The sequence below is a fragment of the Dipodomys merriami genome, unplaced genomic scaffold (assembly GCF_024711535.1).
Source record: "Dipodomys merriami isolate MVZ:Mamm:240054 unplaced genomic scaffold, mDipMer1.0.p SCAF_359, whole genome shotgun sequence".
NCBI lineage: Eukaryota > Metazoa > Chordata > Mammalia > Rodentia > Heteromyidae > Dipodomys > Dipodomys merriami.
Window position 1 is genome coordinate 910,554 of NW_027205148.1, and position 25,885 is coordinate 936,438.

Below are 25,885 nucleotides of genomic sequence, written 5' to 3' on the forward strand. Positions count from 1 at the left end.
GGCCTGGTTAATGGAAAAGATGCATTGGTGAAATCAGGGTTAGCAGTAGGCTACCCGTCATCCCCCAGAACCAGTTTACTAGCCTCAGTTTGAATCCTTTCTCTTTCTTCTGTGTGGAACAAGACCTGAAGTAACTGCTGGCAATCATCCCTGGTCAGCTGACACATGAACATTACATTATCTAGGAGATAAATCAAATCCTTGGGATTATCTGAACATTTTGCATTTTGTGTTTTCCAATTATATAAGTCACTCATGGAAAGGGCCACTGAAGTCGGGGGTCTCTGGTTTTGTCCGGTGGCCCAATTTCTCTGAACAGCAGCATCATGTTGGTATCAGGGAGTCTCAGGCTGGCCGCTCTCTGACTGCTATCACGATTTCTTCCTGCTGAACCTTCCAAGTTGCTGCTGGCTCCTGGCTCCTCATTTCTTGCTGCCTCCCCTTCCTCCATGAAGGGTGGAGGAGGCAGCAGTGAAGGGTATGGGAGGAGATAAGAGTCTAATAAGAGAAGATCTTCACTCCCTTCCTGTAAAATGGTATATAATGAGGCTGAGGGGGTAGTTGACACAACCTTTTCTAATGCTAAAATCTTGTTTTTATCGACAGAAAGGGGTAGAAAGGGCAACAGACACTTTGGAGGTTTCTGCACCAAATTCTGCCAAACTAAAATATAGGGCATCTGATTGGGGTGCCCTGCACTTCCTGGGAGAAAAGCCCTACATTTAACCTCCCAAATGGTGTTTAGATTAAAAGTTCTTTGGGGGCGGGCATCCAACCTCAAAAGTAGGCCACTCTGACTTGCACCAAGTAAGTAATTTTTCTTTTTTAACTTCAACACCTAAATTGTTAGCTCTTTCCTCAACATCTTTAAAGGTATCTGTCAGAAAGGTAAGAAGTGTACTTTGGTTCTAACTCATTTCAGCGTATATCAATCCACACAAAAGACAAGAAAAAAGGAGGAAGGCAATTACAAATGTCACAAAATTTCGGGGATTTAGGATGAAACCACAACTCAGAGTGTCCCAAGGAGAAAAGTGTGGATTCTCTGGCCTGTTTAGGATCCCAAAGAGATAGACGGAGACTCTTGGTGATGTTTCAGCAGTGTCATCGGGTAAAAGACTACCCGACTCTAGCTTTGCTTCAAGTGGGCCAACTTTCTAAGCCAAATTTCATCCTTCGAGGCAGAAGACAAGAGAGTCTGAAAGAGAAACTAATTATTGTTGGACAAGAAACTGAACAAAGAATAAAAATTTTACATGGAGGCAAACAGGGTTTCCAGGTATCTGTGTCAGGATGAATATGAAAGAGGAAATGTTCCATGAAAGCCACAATACAGACAGACACAGATTTTAAGAGAAGACACATTAACAGCATGCAGGTGATAGACTGGGTGGTAGACTGTCAGACAGAAATTGCCAGACTAAACACAGGAAACATCCCAAATGTCCGCACTAGTGGACAGTCTAACCTGTAAACTATCAAGCAGACAGTTCAGGACTACAGATGGGCCCAAGTGTCCGCACTAGTGAATAGTTTACCTTCCCTAGCATCTGGGGGACATCTCCCACTGGTCCCGTTGGCTACCTTATAGCACGTCCGCCAGGATTTCTTGCCAACTCCAAGACCCAACCTGAAAACTACACAAATATCACAGTTACAAAACTTACTGGCTGTTCTTTACTACTCCCTGATCAGGTGTCTGGGTGAGCTTATGAGGGAGATCCCAGATGAGCCCCTATTGGTTGTACCTGGACTCGAGACCCCCCAAAGACCACCAGAGACCACGACCAATGCAAATAACAAAGGATTCATTTATTTGCCAGCTCGAGGTTGATCCTCCACCCACTCAGTAACCGGTGATGCTAAGAAGCCACGAGCATAGAATAAACACTGTTTTTTTAAATATAGTATTGAACAAACAACTTTAAGGAAGTTTTACATGAGAAATTACATGATTGGTTAACATCTTAAGCAAACTACGCTATACATATGTGATTGGCTAATATTATTATGGATGTGATATTGATGGGAATTGTCTGGCCACTGGGTCACTGTGTCCTGCATGGCCACCCAGTGTTTGATCAATGCATCTGGAAAAAATTCCTGTGGCATTCCCAAGGATCATTTATGTCTCAGTTGTCCAGGAATTGTTTTTCTTTTTGTGTCATTTCTTGGTCAAACCCATGGTTATTTTAATAATTCATACCTCACAAGATGGTTGCTAGCCTGTAATGGAGTTACTTAGGCCTTCATTGTACCTCTTTAAGCCTTAAGCTCTTCACATTTCGTTTTATTACTGTGTCTTCATACAAGCCTGAAATCACTATTTCAAAGTAACACAAATATAAAAACAAAAATAATCTGATACAACCATCACAAATCATAAATTATGTGAAAAAATCCACAATATAAATAAATAAACCTGAGGAAGAGGAAAAACAATGACAGAATAACAACAGAAAATTGCCCTAGCTCTCTCTAATGAAACAGATATTGAGAGTCCTAGAAGATACTCCAATTCTAGTGGTTCACACCAAGTCAGCTATAATTATATATAGATATAAAATTCAGAGGCAGATTTTATACTGTCTTCACAAGAAAACAGAAATATATGAAAAGTTACCCAGCCAGGCAGGTGACTGCTGTGACTGTGTTGGCCAACATATTCAAAAGCACAACTAAAGTGTGGAAACAAAGGGCCACATGGGAAATAAATCATGAACAGAGAAAATCACATCTAAACACAGACTCAATTCACCTTACCACTGAACAGTCCAAACTGTCATTGTAACCACAAGTATTAACATGACATCATCTCACCACAACTGATCTCTTCTCCTACACTTAATGGTCTAGACAAAAACCTAAATCCAGAAAAAGAAATCACAACAGGAGATCAAATCAACACCTGGCAAAAGACGGATTATTTATAAAAGATATAGAGTCAGAATAAATACAGATTTCTTAGCTGATATGGTAAAAAGGAGAGCCTGTCATTATATATGACAAACATTAAAGGCAAACAACTACCAACTGTGAATACATTCCCATGCCAAACTATCCTTTATATTAATAGGATATATAAAAATATTTCATGACAAAGAAAACATGAAACAATGTATCTCCACCAAATCAGCAGGATAGAAGTTAATCAAATATATCCTACATAGAGAAGATCAAGAAGAACAGGAACTGGTTACATAGAATGCTCCCTACCAGAGAACAAGGTAAACATATTAAGAGTACATGAGGCACAGCTCTTAACAACAGGTGCATAACACAGCAGGACTTATCAAATATTTCAGAGTCTTAACTCTCAGTATCATTGGACTTAAATTTCCAAATATAAGACATAGATTAGATACTAGTATCAAAAAACAAGATGCATCCATCTAGTATCTACAGGAGACACATTTTATTGACAAAAACAAACACATACTCAAACTGAAAGGCTGGAAGGAAAAATTTCAAGCAAATGGACACCATAAACAAGCCATAGTAGAATTACTAACATAAGATAAAATAGAATTCAAATTAAAATTAGGAGGAAGAGACATTATATATTGATAAAAGCAACTCTCCATTAGGAGGATATAAAAAGTCTAAACATCAATGCCCTGAATCCTGGAGCACCCCCACTTCATCAACCAAATACTACTTAACCTAAAAACACATCTCAACACATCATTGTTATCCTTGGATAGGTAACCCAGGAAAAACTCAACCAAGAAATTGCAGTCCTAAAAAACTACATTGACCGCCTAGCCCTAACAGACATCTACAGAATACACATTCAGGATCAATAGAAACATTCCTTCTCAGCAGCTCTTGGAAGAGTCATCAAAATAGAACATATCCTATGTTACATAGAAATTCTATTCAAAATGAAAGAAACATAAATTGACTTGCCAAATCATGTCAGACCACAACAGAATAAACTTAGAATTAAACAGCTAAAGCAAAAAAAAAAATTATCAAATACATGAAGACTGAAGAACACATGACTGAATGAGCAGTGGGGCACTGAATACATTATAATGAAAATCTAAAAGTTTCTGAAAATTAACAAATTGAACACACAAAATACCAACTCCTCTGGGACACAGTAAATGCAATACATAGAGGAAAATGTATACCTCTGAGTGCTTACATCAAGCAATTGGGGAAATCTCAAGTCTGTATTTTAATTATATACCTCAAACTTCTTGAAAACAGGAACAAGTCCAAACCCAAAGCAGTAGACAGAAACAAAAAAAAAAAAAAAAAGAATTAAATCAGAGACGCGCACAGGTTGTGGCTCACGCCTGTAATCCTAGCTACTCAGGATGCTGAGATCTGAGGATCGAGGGTCAAATCCAGCCCTGGCAGGAAAGTCCGTGAGACTCTTATCTCCAATAAACCAATATAAACCTGGAAGTGGCAATGTGGCTCAAACGGTAACACTCTCGCCTTGAGGTGAAGAGCACAGGGACAGTGCCCAAGACCAGAGTTCAAGCCCTACGACCTACCAAAAAAATTAAATCAGAAATACCTAAATAAAGACAAAATAAAACATAAAAAGATCAACAAAACAGAGTTGGTTCTATCAATAAATTAACAGAATTGACCGACCCTTATCAAATCCAACTAAGAAGAGAATTTATATAGATAGAAAGATAAATAAAAAGCCCACAGATTGGGAGAAGATCGTTTCTTGCTCTGCAACAGACAATGGACTCATATCTCAAATATATTTAGAGCTCCAAAAGTTAACCCCCCAAAAAAACAAATAATCAAAACCCAAAAACCCTATTTATAAGTGGGCTAAAGATTTAAAGAGAGAACTCTCTGAAGAAGAAATATGAATGGCCAATAGACACATGAAGATATATGCAACATTTCTGTCCATAGAAATGCAAATCAAAGCAACATTGAGATTCCACCTCACCCCAGTTAGAATGACCATTATGAAGAAAATTAAAAATAATAGATGCTGGGCTGGTGGGGATATGGCCAAAAAGGTACATTACTACACTATTGGTGGAAATGTAAACTTGCTCAAATATTCCATAAAGAAGTGTACAGGTTTCTCAGAAGAGCTCCCCTATGACCCAGCAATCCCACTCCTGGGTATTTACCCAAATGACCACAAACAAAGCCACAGTAACGCTACTATCAAATCTATGTCCAATGTAGCATTATTTACCATAGCTAAGATATGAAACCAAAACAGATGCCCCTCAGTAGATGAATCGGTCAAAAAAATGTCATATACATTCACAACAATATTCTATGGTTCCGTTAGAAAGAATGACATTGCCCCATTTCTAAGGAAAAGGAAAGATTTGGAAAACATAATAAGTCAAAAAAGCCAGACCCCAAAAGTCATAAACTACATGTTTTCACTCATTTGGAAAAACTAGAATATATCTAGGATATTCTTAGAAAAATGCACAATAGCTCAATAGCTATATGCATATCACCATAGAAAATGATGCTTATTGAAATGAGCTCCAAGAAATGGATACAAGATAATTGTATGGTGAACCGATTTTAGTTATTTCTATTTACTTTTTCCCCTTTGGTTTATTCCCTGTAGTCACTGTTTTTGATTTCCGTACCCTTTGTCTTATACCTAAGTTAATTTGATTTGGGGAACGAAGAGAAATCACAGAAATGGTGGGACAAAGATTAACCAAAGCAACAGTGATAAACACTAGACACTATGTTAGAAATGAACTTTATAACTTTGTGGGAATGGGATATCAAGGTTGGGGGTAATGTACTCATTACTTATTTTAATGTAACCCCCCCCCCGTCTAACACCTTCATAATAAAAAAAAAACCCTGAAAATAACAATAAGAGAACTCACCCAAATAGAGAAATTAGAGAAAAAGTTAGACATCCCAACATAAATAAGCAAAATTGAGAATGCTATAAGAAAGTACTTTGAAAACCGTATGGCAGTCACCTGGAGAATTCTAGAGAAATTTATGCTTTCCTATACTCGAACTGAACCAGGAAGTGATACATAAGAAGTAATGAAAATGAAATGTCAATAAACAATTTCCCATACCAGAAAAATCTAGGACTCAAAGGATTTACCATGAAATTAAGGCCTGCAAAGAGCTTGCAATACTCACATCCAACTCTTCAATGAAATAGAAAGGGAAATGAAATTATCAAACACATTCTATGAAGCTAGAATTAGACTCTTCCCCAAATCAGATAGGGACGTATCAAAGAAAGAGAACTATGAACTGAACTCTTGATATGCATTGATACAGAACTTCGCAATAAAATTCTCACCAACCAATTTCAGCAACTAACAAAAAAATCGTATAGTATAATCAAACAGTATTCATTCTAGGATCCAATTGGATCCAATATACTTGTCAATAAACATAACTTAAACCATCAGCAGAAGCAGGGACAAGAACCACATTATCATATATACATAGTTGTAAAAATAGCTTTTAACAAACTCCAATACCCCTTTATGATTAAAGGTCTGAGAAGCTAGGAATGCATGGAACATTCCTCAATATAATACAGAGTATGCATATGACAAAGAGATAATAAACATGTACCTAATGGTGGAAGCATGAAGACATTAAGAATGATGAAAGGATGTCCCCTCTCTCTACTAATGTTCAATATAGTAGTGTGTGGCGCGCGCCTTCTCGACCAGCGAGGAAGAACGAACACCACACCAGGAGTCTTCTCAGATCACGCTTTATTGGAGAGCCTTTTAGTTGATGGGAGAGCTTGAGCGCGAGAGAGCGTGCACCCAAAACATGGCCGCTTATATAGGGAATAGGAACACGGGTCTTTCTATCATTGGTTGTCTGCCTTTCACCGTCACCAGGTGCCACGGGATTGGCTGGGGACTCTATGTGGCTCGCCCATGCACAAAGCCCAGGACCCACCGTCCCGCCAAGCACCGCCTGAAATGGAGTGGTTACCTCAAAGCTGCAAGGGAGTGGGCACCATCTTGTAATGGCGTTTACCCTGGCTCCCTACAGTTCCCCCTTTTTTGTTTTTTGGCAACAGGTAAGAGTAGAGGTTGGGCCTATGTCTAAAACATTAGGACCTTGCACAGGCCTTCGCCTGAGGGGCGCCTTCCCCAGTGATGACCAGGCCCGTCCGTTGCCTTTTTTGCAGAGGTGGGATCTTGGGCATCAACCCACTTGCAACCCAGCATGCTCTTCTTGAGATGTTCCTCCTCAAGTGCAGTGCACTTGCCTAGCACCCTGTCCCAAATTGCAAATTGCATACCTGTCCCGGTGCAATGGGATCGCCTAATCCCTCGGGGTGCTAAGGCTATGCAGGATGGTAAGGCTTAATTGCCTCTCAGGGCCGACAGCCAGATCTGGGGTGAGGATCCACTCTCCAAAGCAGCTAATGCTTGCAAGATAACAACTTTGTCCCTTCTGGTTTGGGCTCGAGGCGACAGACCAACCATAGGCAGACCACGCATCCTCCCAGGCAGCAGGCTAAAAACATTCCGACTCCCACCCACTCTTTGAAAAAGGACACCCCAGAGGCCCAGTCAGTAAATTGTAACAGCCCACAGCATCATCGGTTTAGCTATCACAGGGGTTGCTATTAGCACTGTTGCTAACAGCAGGAAGATCAGCTGCATCAGGAGACGAGTGGATGGCATCTTCAAGAGGGGGTTCTGCTGCAGTCTCCACCAGCCTGGTCAGTCTCGTTGGCACCCAGTGAGGTACTTCTTGACTCTGTGGAAAAACACAAACAGCTCCCCTGGATCTCGTTATTACCGGATCCGGTCCATACCATTTATTATTAATAACATCCTTCCACATAACCATGTCTTTAGTATCCATGGGGTCTCTTGTCATATGCCGATCTGCAGCAGACTGATCGTTGTCATTTAGAATTAAAAAATTAAGGGTAAAGAGCACAAGAGAAAGTCTTTCCCTGGGGGACGCTGACTCAGCAATTCCCCCTTTTTGTTTTTGAAGCATTTCTTTTATGCTTCTATTAGCTCTTTCCACTATACCTTGTCCTTGAGGATTGTAGGACAATACGGTAGTGTGGGCAACCTGCATTTGTGCGCAAAAGGCGTGAAAACCATGGGAAGTATAAGCAGGGCCATTATCCGTCTTGAGTCTAAGGGGCTTTCCCCAAGCTGCCCAAGCTTCTAAGCAGTCTATTTTGACGTGAGACACCTTTTCTCCTGCCAGAGGTGTGGCATGAATGACACCAGAAAAGGTGTCCACAGACACATATAAATATTTTAACTTACCAAATTCTGTCAGATGAGTAACATCAATTTGCCATAGGGCGTTTGGTCTCAACCCCCTGGGGTTTACCCCCACATGGGGAGGATGAAGAAAGGTAACACAGGATTTACAGGCTTTAACAATATCTCTTTCCACATGCCTGGACAAATTATATCTTTTCCTAAGGGTATTAGCAGATACATAACACAATCTATGAAAGTCTTTTGCCAATTCTACAGGATCAGCAGTGACCAGAGCCACAGCCCGAGTTGCCTGGTCCACCAAATCATTACACCTTGCCATCGGGCCCGGCAACATAGAGTGGGCGCGAATATGTCCAATATAGAAAGGGTGTTTTCTGTTTAAGATAAGGGACTGAATCTGTAACAAAACATTAGAAATTGTACTGGCCTGCTTAATTGAAGCAGCAACTTCAAGAGAAGCAACGGCATTCACAACATATAATGAATCAGAAAATAAATTAAAAGGTTGATCAAATCTTTTAAAAACTTCAAGCACAATTAAACATTCAACAGCTTGTGGGGCATCCGGCCGAAAATTAAAGATTACCGGCTGTTTGTGTCCTTGAACAAAAAAGCACCTTGTCCAGATTTTGATCCATCCGTAAAGATGGTCAGAGCATCAACCAAGGGCACCTTTGAAGTGACAACAGGAAAATACACTAAATTTTTGTTAACTATGGCAAGCAGAGTATGCTTAGGATAATGGGTATCAATTACATTTGGAAATGAGCAAACAAAAATTGTCCACATATCCACTGTGGCTGCTAAAATTTCAACTTGCTCACGGGTGTATGGAATAATTAATTTATCTGGAATTTTTTAAAGTGTGTCAAACAATACTTTATACCCAAAATTGCCTTTTTTTTTAAATTTATTTTTTTTCTCAGACCAAAATTGCCTGTTTAGCCACTAATTTAGGAAAATATTGAACAGTTTTTGCTCCCACAGAATCATAGCATTAATAGTTAGCCTTCGAAGCAAGGCAGTGGTATAATTGGCCGTCACCCCATAAGTCCGGACTGCCTCAACTAAATCCTTAAGCTGGGAGTAGGAAACCGGCTCAAAATTTCTTTCATTAGTAATTGGATTTTCAAAAACTGGAAAAGCAGCCGCCAGCCGCGACCAGGTGCTTCCTTTTATAAAGTGACTCTGCCCCGCTGGCGGGCACGGCGGGGGGCTGACGGGTGAGGGCCAGCTCTGTTTCCTCTTCCTGGCTGCTGCGGTACTCCCACCCCTAGGGGGCGCCAGCCCCCATATCTGTCTGCCTCCTCCTCTAACATTTCTTCCTCTGAGTCACTCACAAGATCACTGCATTCTTGGTCCCGCCCTTTCACATGTAGGGCTGAGAACCGGTTTGCTTTTAAAGAAGGGCATAGGGGTCTCCTTGAGACCCCCTCCTCCCTAAGACCCTTCACCTTTTGTGAGGGCTGCAGTCCCTCCTGCTTTAATTCTTTAGGATCCTTTTGTCTTTTTTCCCTTTTTCTTTTAGACCTATTTTCCTCCCCATTACTGGATGCTGCCTCTGATAGACTATCCTGATGCCGTGTTAGTACTTTGCATCCTTCCTGGATGAAATCAAACCCTCCCTCTTCGAGGCAAGTGCGCACCATCAAAAAGACAAGCCACAAGGGAAGAAACAATGGAAGCAACCAATAAATATCTAAATCTACAGTGAACAGCATACCGGGGGATACTTACCGACGTCCCCTCTCCGCGTGTTGAGTTCTGGCTCCTGTACGGCCTCTCGCACGGGTCCCGGGTTTCGGCACCACTTTGCGGCGAACGCCTTCTCGGCCCGCGAGGAAAAACAACCACCACACCAGGAGTCTTCTCAGATCACGCTTTATTGGAGAGCCTTTTAGTTGATGGGAGAGCTTGAGCGCAAGAGAGCGTGCACCCAAAACATGGCCACTTATATAGGGAATAGGAACACGGGTCTTTCTATCATTGGTCGTCTGCCTTTCACCGTCACCAGGTGCCACGGGATTGGCTGGGGAGTCTACGTGGCTCGCGCATGCGCAAAGCCCAGGACCCACCGTCCCGCCAAGCACCGCCTGAAATGGAGTGGTTACCTCAAAGCTGCAAGGGAGTGGGCGCCATCTTGTAATGGCGTTTACCCTGGCTCCCTACAGTAGTGGAGTTCCTAGCAAGAGCAATAGACAAGAGAAAACATAATGGGGATCCAAATAGGGAAGAAGGAAATGTATCCCTTTTTACAGATGAAATGATCCTGTATTTAAAGGACCCTAGAACTTCCTCCCTCAAATTAGTAAAGGTGATTTTAACCTTCAGCAACGTAGCAGGGTATAAAACCCACAAGAATCAGTAGTTGTTCTGTGTTACCAACAATGGGAAGATCCAGGCTGGAATCCAAGAAACAACCTCATATATATTAGCTCAAAATCAAATCAAAACTAAACAGAACAAAACAACAACGAAACTAGGAATTAATTAATTTAACTAAAAATGTGAAGGACCTCTACTGTAAAAACGTTAAAACTCTAAAATGGGAAATTGAAGGAGATTCAAGGAAATGGAAAGTCTTTCAATGCTCCTGGTTGGAAGAATTAACATTGTGAAAACTGCAATATTACCCTCAAACAATTGACAATGCAATACCCAGAAAAATCTTGTTTTTCTTCTTGTTCTGCCGATTTGGGATGAAAGTAACACCAGTTTTGTGCTAGAACACTATCTTAAGGCAAGCATCATCCAAAGTCTGTAGTTTCACAGTCAAAAGTCCGCAGATACAATCTAGTTCAACAGATATATTTATTCAATATCAAACAACTATGTACTAATGGGCTATGAACAACAAAGAATAATTTGGCATACCAGAAATTATAAGGTTTAAGGAGAGATGTGGGTAAAAATAGGAATAGGGAGATGTGAAAAGTTAAAAGATGAGTTAAATTAACTAAGTCCTAATCTCAAAAAGGAAAATAGTTTGGATAGAATGATAGTAGAGGGAGAAACAAAGAAGAAAAAATAAGAAAAAGAAAAAAGAGACAAGAAAGAATATTAAAATATTAAAATATTAAAATATTAAAAATTATTAATTGGAAAACTTTAAATTTATGCAAGTTTAACAACGTAATATTCACAGAAGAACAGGGATAGGATGAGGGAAGGGGAGGAATAGAGAGGAGATGTGAAAAAAAATATAAAAAAATCCTGAAAATATTATATAGGTATAAAGAGGTAGTACTGCTATTAAGAAACTTAAGTCAAAGAGGATTTGAATTGAATAATAAATTTATGGGTTTTATACAGAATGGGGGATAAGGTCTAATAATCGACTATTCGTATACCTGAGGATGAGCAGAACCACAATTAAGTCAAGCAAAAAATAACGAAAGAGGAAAAAAAGTGAAAAGAATGAACAAGAAAAAAAGGATCAAAAGTTCAGTAGAGCTAAAACACAAACACACACACACACACACACACACACACAAGCACAGATATTCCCCGAAAATAAAAATTATAAGAGGAAGAAAATAAAGGTTAACAGCAAACCATTTTTTAAAATTAAAAATGGAAACAAAAAATTTAAACAAATTTTAAAAGGTACAAAAAATGAGGTCTTTGATTTTTTGGAGGGGGTGGGAAGATCCTGTATCTCCCTTGTGTCTGTAACCAATCTCTTGTTGGAGTCTCTGATCTGCTTGTGGTGTTTGATTTTCCTGTGGGTTGATTGGTTTCTTAAGTCAGTTTGTTTGAGCAGGCAGAAAAATGTTCTGTTTACCCAGAATTTTGTGATCCTCCTCCTAGGCTAGTTCAATGGGAGGGAGATCTGCTTTGAGTATCACAAAAGAGTGAGATGGCTGTTTCCTCTATTTTCGAGATGCTTTGATGAGTCTTGGTTCTGGGTAGAGTGGAGGCCTTTCAGCAAGCAGTAGAGTTTCCCTGAGGGGCTAGCTTCCGAGACACTTACAGAGCCTAGCCTGGAGACATTCTCAGTTGTTTATGCTTACTGAATTTCAGTTGATTGTCAAGACTGCTGTAGGAAGGGGCAGCCTCTGGCTCTGTTTAGCCAGTGAAGAAATCAACACTTGAGGAGGGCAGAGCTATCTCTGCCTGGGCTGGATGACTTTTCCCTGGGAGGAGCTGAGCCTGGCAGGTGAGGTCAGGTTCCTGTGACCTGCTAAATGACTCTTGTTTTCTTCCAAGGCCTGAGTTGGACCTAGCTGCTTAGCCAGGCCTTTTTATCAGTATCAAAGATGGTGATCACCAGTAGTGAGGAGGGGAGGGGTTGCCTTTCCTCCTCTGCTCCCTTAGAAGGAGAGAGGATATCAGGCTTCTACTCAAGCCAGAGTCTTGGTTCCTGGGTCTCCTCTGGTCTTCGATCTGCAGGATGAAGATGTCTGTTCCTTGTCAGTTCTTGCTGGTGTTGTGTAGAATCCCCTAGCCCTCTGATCTGGGGCCTTCGTCCCGGACTCTCTGTGTTTCAGGTTTGGTGGCTACAGCTGCCACAGCCACTGCCACAACCAAAGCTGAGCCTGCTGGCAAGTGCACGGACCTGTCCCCTTGTCTGGATTTTCCCTCTCTGGCCAAACTCTCTGTACTGTGATGGCACCCTTGGTGTGATTGTCTTGCTTAGGACTGTTCAGTGGAACACTTAAACTGCTTTCTATGAGAGAGCCTGTGTAGCCTCCAGTTTCTCCCTTACCATCTTCCCAGAACTTTTTTGAATTTTAATCATTTCTTGTTAATCTCATCTTTAATCTCTTTATACAAAATCAATAATTAATTCAAGGGAGGAGAAAGGAAAAATTAAGCAACTCCTTACATTTTTCAATTTTCAATAACATGATATTGCTTATATCATTTTCTGTTTACGCTTTAGACTATATAACTCAATTTAGTTAGACCTTTCATAAGGCTATGTGTATTTTATTTATTTTATGTTGATTGTTCTTTCCGAAGCCTGCGTGTCTAATTTCCCTTGGTTTCTTTCAGTCTCAAGTAGTTCAGATTTCAAATTGAAGAATAAATTGAAGGAAGCAAACAAAAAATACAGTTCCTCTCATCTGATAATGCCTCTACAAGAATGAAGAAAGAGTTAATCCTGCTAAGGACCTATGATAGGATATCAAAAAGAGAATTCATTGTTCGAGGTATTCCCTATCTTTGCAATGCAACTTAAATGATATAAAACACAATATAATGCTCAGGTACTTTTATGTTTTATCAGTTTTGCAAATTATCATATGGACATTACCTCAGTCTACAACATTCCTTCATTATTCTGTCCTTGATACTTTTACACTACCAAGACATAAGATAACCAGTTTGATTTAAAGCATGAGACGTTGTACACCTGGCTTCCTTGGAAGAACAGCGTGGTCAATAGATCATATTCCTTCTGGTTGCTCACTACCTGCAATGTTTTTTGTAACATTATTGCATTCTATTTAGTATTAAAAAATTATGGCTAAACTCAAAGCTCATTCATAGAAGTTTATGTTAAGTATTTTGCAAGTTTTATTTCTCTCAATTCTTAAGATAACATTTGCTATAATGCTAATGTTATTATCATCTTAGTGCTGGGAAAAATTGTAATTAAAGGCATGAAGTGAATGGCCCAAAACACACAGTGAGGAAGGAAATGAGTCACAGTCTCCAAAAGCCTTTTAACAATACAAAAATTGTAGGTAAACTCTCTCCATTCTCTTACACTCTCAATTCAATATTCATATTGTCCTATAAATAATAGCATACAAAATATTGCCCATGGCGATTGTTTTCTGTTACATTTTGTCTCCAACACAGACTGTGTTGGTGACATTGAGTTATCATGCACAGAGTTGAGCTTATAAATTGAGGTCCAAAGAGAGTCAAATTTCTTTTGTCCCACAGCTCCAGTATTCTTTTTTAAAAAGTACTAAAACTTTTAAATACCAACACTTACTATCTTTTAAGAATACGAAAACGAAGTAAAATCACATATAATCACTCCAAAATGCTTTAAAAGTAGGAGATGATAAAACAGGCCCCCATCAAGTAAACTTTCTTCTACTTATAAAATTATTCTGAAAGCCTTGTCCTGGCTGTCACACCTGTAATCCTATCTACTCGGGCTATCTACTCAGGAGCCTGAGATCTATGGATAACTGTTGGAAGCCACTCAGGGCAGAATAAATTCATGAGATTATTTTTCAGAAATTATAATGAACTAGCAAAGAGCCAGGAATGGAGATGTAGCTCGTATATTAGCTCATCAATCTAGAGAGGAAAGGGCTAGCAAGACCTTGAAGCCCTGATTTCAAACTCTGAGCATGCCAATACATAAGCATGTGCATGTGTGCATGTGTGCATGTGTGCATGCGTGTGTGTACACCCCCCACACACACATTTATTCAAAATACCTTCATATCAGCATATCAGTGTTCTGCATTAATTTCTTTGTTAACGTTATTATCTGGGTAAAATAGAGGAAATAAACTCTTCTATATCAGAACATTTTTATACGTTTTTTTTTTTTTACTGTGAAAATACTATATAGAGGGGTTACAATTATGTGGGCACGATAATGAGTACATTTTTTATCAATCATTGTAGCCTCCTCTTTTGTTTTCCCTTCCCATCCCTACCCATCCTCCCCCAGCCCTCCCACCCAATCCTTCCTGCCCCCCGCACCAAAGTTGTAAAGTTCATTTTCGACATAACGACTTGTACTTCTCATTGTTGCAATGGGTCCACCTGTAAAAAAACTGTACAGAGGTGTCATATTTGTATGAGCAAATAATGAGTACATTTCCTAACAAGCATTGTTTCCTCTTCCTTTCTTTTTCTTCCACCATCCCTTCCCTCCCACCTACACAAATACACTCCCCTCCCCCTTCCCCTGTCTAAATTGTAAAGTTCATTTTTCAACATAGTGTCTTGTGCATCTCAACATGTATCCCTATTTAAGAATTTTGTATTTCCCTTTCCTCTCCCCAAATTAGAGATATGTATACCCAGGATATAAGCGCACCAACTTCAAATACAGTGAAAACAGGGGTTAGAACGTAGGGGAGGAAAATATAAAGGAACAAAAATAATCACATCACACATTATAAGTATCTTAGAAACAATAGCAAGAAACAAAAAATACACTTGTCTGGTTCATTTCCCGTAATATCATCTTATCTGATATGCACATAGCTTATGATCTATTCTTATCCCATACATATATTAGCTGTTGAAAATAAGGGAAACCATGGGACCTATGTTTCTTTGGACTTGGCTTACTTCACTTAATAATTTTTTTTCCAATTCTTTACAATTCTTAACAAATTGGGCGATGTCATTCTTTTTGATGGAGGCATAGAATTTCATTGTGTATACATACCATATTTTCTTGATCCATTCATCTTCTGTGGGCCATGGGTGGGCTCCATATCTTAGCTATTGTAAATAATGCTGCAGGAAACATAGGTGTTCTGGTAGTTTTAGTATGGTCTTCTTTGTGATGATTTGGGTAAATCCCCAAAAGTGTGATTGCTGGGTCATAGGGGAGCTTTATATGGAGTCTTTTGATGAGCCTCCATACTGCTTTCCAAAATGGTTGAACAAGATAACACTCCCACCAAGAATCAAGTAAGGTTCCTTTGTGGCCACATCCTGTCCAGCATCTTTAGTTGTAAAAATATGGAATGATTCAATAATTTGCATGTCAACCTTGACCAGGGGCCATGTTAATCTTCTCCGTATTGTTCCAATTTTAGTGTATGTGCTGCTGAATTGAGCACAGAGCATTTTATATATATAAAGTGTAGTTGATTTTGTTAAACTAGACAATTCAAAGAAAAGTAAGTTTTGAAGAATTCTCGTGAAATTTTAGAACCATGTACCTCTTACATAAGCACACATTTAAGAATAGTCAAGATTGACATGTCAAAAACAAAATAAGCCCAGATATTGTTGTTCAAGAGATGTGTAGGATCGGGGGGGGAGGGAATTAGTTAGGGGAGGCGGAGGAAGGCTGGGAAGGGATGTGAAGGGTAAACAAAGGAGGAGGCTGCAATGCTTGATAAGAAATATACTCATTATCTTGCCCATGTAATTGTAACCCCTCTGTACAGTATGTTAACAAAAAAATAAAAATAAAAAAGAAATGTGTAGGAGGACGAATTCAATTATTCTGTACAAGGCACCTGTCATAATGAACACTGCAACAAGTGTTAAGGTTTGTTAAATTTTTAATATTTTAAATATATTTAATTTTGGAAATTTGCTTATATAGGCCAAAATTAGGACTGTTTGTCAGGTCATACAACTTTTCTATAAATATTTAAGAATTATGGTAGCAGACATATGCTACTAAAAAGTACATTTCAGAGTTTATAGAAATATTACTAATGAGATGTTGCAAAGTCTTAGTGTAAAGAAGCAGAGTGAAGAGTTAAGACTCTGTTAACTGCATAGTTTCTATTAAAACTTTAGGGCTTCCTTACTTTATATGTTAGTGAGGAACAAATGATGATATAAGCCATATACAAATGATGAGATGAGTCATAAAAAGCAATCTTAGTGGGTAACATTAAGGACTACACATAGCCTATAAAACTCTTGTTGAACATCATAATCTTATTCAGTGTTAAATGTACAAGAATGTGAGAATAGTAAAATCAAATATGTAAGTACACTTCAAATACTGAAAACACTGGTAATTCTTTGATATTTTATTTTATTAATCATTAATAGTTAGTTATTGTGTTTCTTTATTTGTAGTATTGTTTCCCTTGTAATACAATAAAACTTTTTGTTATTCATCATCAGGAGGTACTTTGAGAAGGTTACTGGGATGGTCAAACCATTTTTAATAGTTGCATGTGAATTTACAAAAAGCAAAATTAAGAACAAAATATTGATTAAAAAATTATCAAGTACAGTCAGAATCAGGAGGGATGATAAATGTCCACACTTAAAATCTTAGCCCTAGGCTGAAGCAGTGATATTACAGAGTTGTGGTCACAAAAGTGACAGACTGTGCTTTGTTTTGTTTTTTACTTTGATTTTGTTGGCCATGGGGTTGAACTCTGGGGCCTGGTTGCTCTACCTCAGCTCAAGGCTAGTGCTACCACTTGAGCCACAGAACCACTTCCATCCTTTTCTACTTATGTGTTGCTGAGAAATCAAACACAGGGCCTCGTGCATGCAAGGCAGGCACTCCACAACAGCCACCATCGCAGCTCCTGATAGACTGGGTTTTAAAAATTCATCTAAACAACATTTGCTTTTTGCTTTGGGTTATATAATGAAATATATGAATATATTTTCATATTTTTGGATAGCATAACAATACTTCTAAATTTATACTAACCCCAGCCACTTTATTCTTTTCAAAGTAATGAAATATCTCTGAGAGTTTGCTAATGTGAAAATTGTTTTAGCATTTTTAATTACATCTGAGTCATTTTTATTTTTTATTAAAATCATTTTATATTTTGTGTTGATGGATTATCATACATCAAATACCTTCAAATGTACATGTAGAGTCTAAAGATAACAGTATGAATAATCTCATACAGCTCTTTTTTACCTGTTATGCATTTTCAGTATTATGATATTTCTCCCTCTTTCACGCTCTCTCATTTCCTTTCTTTCTCTTTCATGTTCCATGTCTGCTACATAGAATTTCTGCTGGTCTATTATCCTTGAGAATCCACTGGCTTTGTGGGAACATGATGGGGACTAACATTTTCCCTTGCATTCTTTAAGAATTATGATTGACGTGATATTATTCTTTGACATTGTAAATGGCAAAACAACAGGTCTAGGAATTGCTTTTCACGTTTACTACTATTACAAATTTTATCTCATAGGAATCATTTGGATGGATATGATATTTTAACTTGGGCTGGGAAGGTGGTTCAGTGGTAGAGTGCTTGACTTGCATGCAAGAGGCCCTGGGTTCGATTCCTCAGAAGCACATAAGCAAAAAGAAAAAAATCCAGAAGTGGCGCTGTGGCTCAAGTGGTAGAGCACTAGCCTTGAGCTGAAGAGCTGAGGGACAGTTCCCAGGAACAGAGTTCAGGCCCCATGAGTGGACCCCCCCAAAAAAAAAGATATTTTAAATTGTGACCTAAAAGTTCTTTTTCTTTCACAAACAACCTTTGTCTTTGATTATCAGTTTGTAACTACATGTAATGAAAATAAAGCTCTCCTATGGAAACTAGACCAAAGTTGTTCACAGGGATGAAAAAGAAGGTAATGATGGAAGTGAGTACAATAGAGCAAGGTCCTCAGAGCAGTTTGTCATGAACACATTGTGAGAATGACAATGTTCTGGGAACTATAGATTAAATCACTGAACTAAGATATATATATATATATATATATATATATATATATATATACATATATATTTGTATATGTATATTTACTTATATATGCATATATGTGTGTATATGGCCTTATATTGTACACATATAGGTTACTATACCCACAAATTCACATATACATATACACATGTATACATGCACACATGGAGAAAGACACATAATTACAGCCAACACAAGTTTCATTAGTTGCTGAAAATGCCTTAGATGGAATGCTTGGAACAAAATATGTTCAAGATGTATTTGTCTCTAAGAGTTCTTTCACCACTCCTCTTATCTCATAAAACTGGTAGGTTTTGACAGATTGGACTTGCAAAATGCAGTACACATGATAGCAAGTTACTCGGAAATGTCAGTATGCAAAGATCATATGGTGTCTCCCTGATCCACGGAATACTTGCTCTTATACACACTCTCAACAACCAAAGCAACAGGAGAATATCATGGTAAAGAATAAAATTATAAGCCTTTAAATGGCATCCTTCTTTGAGCTCTTTTCCAACAGCCAGCATCAATTGCTAAGCATATTAGTGAGTCCTCATAAAACTGGACCTCAGGTCAACAGGTAACCAACTCATGTGAAAAGTACTATGAGAGAAATGCTGACTGAGGTCTTGCTGATTTTCTGGCCAAGAAAGTACGAAAAGAAGAGATTATTTTTAATATATTAAAGTTTGAGAATAATTTGTAACCTGTCAATAAATGTGTAGAACACAACTAAACCAACTGACAACAAAGGTGTCCATTTCATTTATATGCTCTTGGACTTGGTGAGTGATTTTACTTGTGTCTACACAAGTAGAATCAGCATAAATCAAGCCAGCATTTCTTCATTTAATATACAAAGATAGGATTCAGGTTGACCCATTGTAATAATGAGATAATAATAATGTAATAATAAGACACTTCATCAGAGAGTGGGTGGAGGGATGAGTTGAGGAGGTGTGAAGAGAAGGGATGGTAGGGGAAAACAAAGCATGGGGTAAAAATGCTCAATAAGAAATGGACTCATGCCAGGTGCCGGTGGCTCATGCCTGTAATCCTAGCTACTCAGCAGGCTGAGGTCTGAGGATTGTGGTTCAAAGCCAGCCAGGATAGGAAAGTCCATGAAACTCTTTTTCCAGAAAACCGGAAGTGGCACTGTAGCTCAAGTGGTAGAGCGATAGCCTTGAGCTGAATATATTAAAAAGATACAAGGAAAACTTTTGTAATTATAGGAAGTTGTATTTGTCACTCTATATCAGTAAGGTATTGGTTTTAGGACCACAGGCATATTAAAACATCGGATACTCAACTACTCTACATGAACACAGTATATTATTTACATTAGAATCTGCCCACAACCTAGTGCAGTGTAATTGCTATGAAAATTTGTACTACATTTTATGTTTGTAATAAAAAATAAAAGTATATGCACTGTCAAAAGATACAAATTTTTTCAGATAATTTTTGTCTGCATTTTGTGGATGGAATTGGGAGCCCAAATTTCATCATCAAGACTGGTCTGCAAAATGTAACAAAAAGCTAACACAGCATCATTGAATAGTACTGAACTCCAAGGAGAAGCACTTGGATTGAGACATTATCAGAAAGTGTCAGCATGCAAATACTTTTTAGAAATACAGCTGCTAGATGTCTCATGGAGAGCTTTCATAACACTTTGTGAAACACAAGCCAGAACCTCACTGAAGAGTAAATGGTTTTCCCTCAACTTTCTGTCATGCTCAGTCATTATCAATCAACATATAGCTAATCTTGAATAATCCTTTAATAAGAAAATGTTGATGGTGTGTTTATATGCAGAAAACCTGGGAAGGCTAAATTTTTCAAATTAGGATAGTCTGTATTCTATGATCCAGCAGAGAGAAAATTAGGTAAGCATCCGTTTACAGCCTTCTGAATAATTCTGATTCTGCCCATATCAGTTATCTATCCATACCTGTGCCCGAGTGAGAGGATTTTAAATGACTTTAGTGTTTTATAATTTAAATTTAAATGTGGAATGAAATTAGTTCCAGTGCATTACCTTAAGATATTTAGAAACAACTAAAGGTCTATAAGATTTTTTTTTATTTCAAGTGAAGGGCTATTGGAATTTGGTTCTCTATAGTTTAAGCAATTTGCAAAAAGAATTGGCAAAGTAAAATGTACATTTGCAGCAGAATTGACACTTATTAAATTTTGTATATTGAAAAGAGCATAAGCCTCAACAATATCTCAATGCTATCCTGTTATTTATCTCTAAAAGTTTATACTTCTGGTCTCTTAATATTAAAACCAATTTTTTTAAATCTATAGCTAGTTGTGCAAAGGGGTTTCACTCCATCATGTCAGTGTGGAATAGCGTGTATGTACATTTCATTGTACAACACATCTGGATCATTGTTAATCTTTCCACTTTTCTTCCTTCCCTTTCCCCAACCCCACCTATCCCTTCAAGTTTCCTACTTATATTATCACATATGTACGTTGAGTGATCTGACTATATTAGTCCAACATTTCCCCCTCCATTCTTCTGTCCTACTCCCTTTAAGCCCAGCTCCTTATTTAAGACTTATGTCAACTTCAGGGTATTTTGTAAAATATCTTTTCCTTTGGCATTTGGCTTTGGGCTTGCCAAATCCTCACTTCCATGTTTGACCTACATAAATGAGGCTATTTCTCCACATTTCCAATCTGTGAATGGCTGAGATAGGTCTCCTTTACTATTCACCTTCTGTCCTAAATTTAGAAGTGGACCTTCAGGGCCAAACAAATAGAGCTTTTTTACTTTCTACACACTGAAGATGGAAGGAAAATAATTTCCATGCTCTCAACATTATGCTATCCATCATGAATGTCCATCACTTATCACTTCAACAGTCGAAATTTAAAGTTACGTTCTCTGCATTATATTCACACATTTTAAGTGAATATCGAGGACAATTTACCTAGTATTGGAAGTTTAGGGACGATTTTCAATTTCTGATGATAGAACCAGGAGTCAGTTTTAATTGTGCAGAATCCACTATATAGTGAGTGCTGTAGTCTTCTAAATTTTCAATAAATTTCGAGTTACTTTTTATTAATAATTGAAAAAAGTTTTATTTCAATAAGTTAGTATGAACCCCCCCCCCCATTTTCCCTACTAGTTCAGGTTAAGTCTCCTTTTGCTTTATTGTTTGAGGGGATGAGGGTAAACAGAAAGATGATCATTGCTCAGATATCTTCTTCCTCTTCTGTTTCTGCTATTCTTTTTTAAATTTGTATTTATTTTTTATTGTGAAAATATTGTACAGAGGAGTTACAATTACATGGGCAAAATAATGAGTACATTTCTTATCAAGCATTGTAGCCTCCTTCTTTATTTCCACTTCCCATCCCTTCCCAGCCTCCCTGTTTCTGCTATCCTTGTAGAAAGGAAGACTGGAGCAGGGAACAAGAGTAATACTTGGGCAAGGGAGCATTCCTGGCATATCAATTATTGTTTCTCAGAATCACTTAAACTGCTTACTCTTGCCTTGTCTCTAACAGTAACCTAACTGTGGCTTCCTTCGTGCAGGAGTAAGCACACTAACAGGTTTTACATGTAAATTTGTATTTTATATCTCAGCTTACTACTACCAAAAATAGAAAGCTTTGGTTACATAAATGCAAAGGCGCTGATTGTTCAATGATACCTTAGTGAAGAATAGACAAGTCTACTCAGCTTCCCCCTCCTCTTCTATCCTTCCTTCCCCTCCCCTCCCATCACTTACCCTCCCTTCCTTTCTTCTTTTTTATATCTCTCTCCTCAATATTCATTGCTATCTTCTCTCTTTTTCTCTTCCAGTAGCAAGTGATTTGGTTTATCTGGCAATACATATGTAATTGAACAAATATGTATTCTCCTCTTTTTGAGAATATTTATTATTAAGAAGTGAGTTCTAGCAGAGCACCAGTGGCTTACAGCTCCATACTAGGTGGGTTCAAATTTGACAATTGTAATTCAAAGCTATTCCAAGTAGATAAACCTAAGAGATTCTTTTCTCCACTTGTGGTAAAAGGAAGAAGTGAAAGTGTGGTTCAGGAGGTATAGAGTAAGCATTGGGAATTAAAGCCCAGATTGTTAGGTTTTTAAAGAGTAGTCCAGTAAAAACCACACAAACATGAGGTATTCAGGAAAGGGGTAAGTTTATTCATCATTCCCGCTGGCACCAGGCCATGTTGGTCCTCCATGCGGCTGGGAAAGTCCTGGGAAAGACCTGGAAAAGACCTGAGAAATTGAGCATCTAGGGCTGGGCTAGGCCTTACCTATGGTATGGATGGAGAAAGGTGTGGCCACATCAAATTCAGATATGACCTCAGCAGATGCAGATGTGATATCTTCCAGGACTGCCAGTTGCCAAGGTAACACAGGTACTGGGAGGAGACTTTCCTTGGAGGAGGGTGGAATCTGCTCACTATCCAGAAGCAGACCTTATATTCTAGCCTTTTAATAATCATGAAATAGGTTGCGGATCCTCTCTGGCTACTTCCTGCTGACAAGGTGTGTCAAAATTAGGGGTAAAAGGCTGGAATTTGGTCCCATCCCAGAGAAGGCAGTGAGCTGCAGCTGTCCCTTGGTGAGTGTGAGTCTTTAATAAAGTCTGGCGGAGGCAAGTCTCTTGGATGAAGTCTAGAGAAAGTCTCATGAGGCATTGAGGGGCTGTAAAAAATTATTAGAGAGCAAATAAATGGCAAGTGGAAGGACTTTGGGCTGAAAAATATTGGTAGAAATGTCCCTATCTGGTGACTAGGTAGAGGAGAATTCAGGTAACAAAGGCAAGAATGTGAATTCCCATCCACTTAAAAGATAGACAAGTATGAACATTAGATGGCAGGCTTCTTACTTATTTGACCTCCTGCCCCTGGTTAATTTTGAAAGGACAGGCACAAAATGGCTGATATGACATCATCTCCTCTTACTCCTCTCCATGGTCCCTTGTTCCCCAGACTGGCTGAGTCTAGGTGTTCATATCTGGGATGACTTGTCTCAGTGAGTATTCATGGAGATTTTCACTCAAGGCCTGGGCACTGTGCCTGAGCACTTCTGCTCAAGGCTAGTGCTCTACCATTTTGAGTTACAGTACCACTTCCAGTGTTTGGCTGGTTAGAATTAAGAGTCTTCAGCCATACTTCCAGCCTGGTTCTTTGCAGGTTAGTAGGGAGATGGAGTCTTAGGGATTTTTTCAGCCCCGGTTGGTTTGAATTGCAATCTTTGTCACAAAAAATCTTTATTATTTCCAATTAAACAATCTGGCAATCAAATAGAATAAGTAGAGTTTACCTTGTCCTTACCAAGAATTGACCAAGTAATATCTTGCAATGACAAAACTCATTGGATGTGAGAATCTTAGCACAGATATGCCCAATATTTTAGAATCACGTAGTCAGTACTATAATACATAACACAAAACCAAAAAGGCAAAACTCAAAATCTAAAATTTTTTACATTAATATTTAGACATCTTTGCTAACAAAGCACATCAGATACTTGGGCCTCAGTTACCAGGGTCTGAGAAAAGAGCAACTTGTTAGCAAGGTACAATAGAATAGATGGATGGAGGACTAGTAAACTTAGTGGAAAGATATGGGTCAGATAGGACAAAACCCTGAACCCACCATGTGCCCAAGATGGCAAACTCACGATGGTGAATTTATGACAAAATGCAAAGAAAGACTGAACAAAGAGATGAAGCCTAGATTGGCTAATCTTTGATAGGGAGCTAGAGGAGGTCCCCAGGACCCAACTCTCATTACACTCTTCAGGGCACAATCCAAAAAGTTGTAGAAAAGAAAGGGAGAGATACACGAAGTTGGACATGATTAGCAGAGAGCAAAGAGATCCTGAAAGTGAACAGCCTTCTGACCGTTTACCATTGCAGAGGCAAAAATTGTCTAAATCTGAGAAGAGACTAAAAAATTAGGTGGTCTGGCTATCCAGGGAGTGCAGGAGGCATTTCAGAGGGGTTTCATGGCACTGGAGTTACACACAGCTCCCCATTAAGGGTGTAGGAGAGAAAAATTACTAGTGAGTGAAGGTGGGCTTATCGGATGGAAGTGGCCACACAACTTACCACTGAGCCCTCTAGGGGGGAGTGGCCAAGCAACCATACTCAAGTGCCCTCGGCTCCAGATGTGACTGAGCTTTCAGTTAAAGGCCTAGCAGGTTCTTCGGTGTGGAACCACATCTGGAGAGAGACTGAGCGACAGAGAACCCTTAGAAAGTAGTTCACTCACCAAAATGTTCAAGCATGGAGGTGGATGCAGAGGCCAGCAAGGAATTGATTCACTTTGTCCACAGCAGACAGACCGGTTCCCAAAAGGCCTTCAGAATTGTGGTATTCCTCAGAGCAAAAAAGGGAAAAACAAACAAAAGAAAAAAAAGGAGAGGAATCCCACCTCCTATCCTGACTTTAAGCCTTTCCCAGATTCAAATGGCACCATTTATGTTATGTTTTTAAAAGAGGTTTCTGAATAAGAATGACACCACACATGAGGTATTAAGGTAAGCAGTAGGTTTATTCATCAATCCCGCTGGCACCAGGCCATGTTGGTCTTCCACGCGGCTGGGAAAGACTTGGGAAAGACCTGGGAAAGAGTACGTCTGAGCATGGGCTAGGCCTTGTCTAGGGGATGGGTGAGGATAGGTGTGGCCACATCAAATTCAGATGTGACCTCAGCAGATGCAGATGTGACACCTACCAGGTGTGCCAGTTGCCTAGGTAACACAGTTATTGGGCAGAGACTTTACTGCAAGGAGGATAGAGTGTACTCTCCATCCAGGAGCAGACTTTACACAGGTAGAGCGCAAGGCCAGGATTTCAAACACCAGTACCAGCACAATGTAAAAAATATGAGTCCTTTATCTTTGAAAAGGGATATTTCTCCAAAAATCCATACCCAAGAAAATTTTCAAGGTCAAAGACTGTTTGAAAGGCTCTTTCACATCTTAAACTGAATTCTCTGTTTGATTCACATTATGGAAAATAGGAATCACACTTCACATTAAAAAGTTTGCACATTGTTGAACATTTTTAACGTTCAACAAAATGTAAAAATTGTTTATATTTTTAATGTAAAGGAAGCATGGGAAAGGAATGCACCTCATTGGGTGAATTAGGTTTGACTCACTGACAGACTTTTGCAAGTAAATGACGGTCTGTTTACATGTAAAGAAGTCTATACAGATGAATTTCTACGAGGGAGAACAAGCTTAGCTGCTGTCCAGGTTTGAATCAAAGTAAGTTTATTCCTATGAAATGACAAAGACTCATCTCATAGAATTCTATGCGAACAGCAATT

The 25,885-nt window shown here is 38.9% G+C and overlaps 1 non-coding gene across 1 annotated transcript; it reads right to left on the minus strand.

The window, feature by feature from the left end:
* Positions 1–15,881: 15,881 nt before the first annotated feature.
* On the minus strand, positions 15,882–15,988 carry LOC138804154 (U6 spliceosomal RNA). Its single transcript, XR_011365185.1, has one exon. It is a non-coding gene; the product is annotated as a U6 spliceosomal RNA (small nuclear RNA).
* Between the last annotated feature and the right edge of the window lie 9,897 nt (positions 15,989–25,885).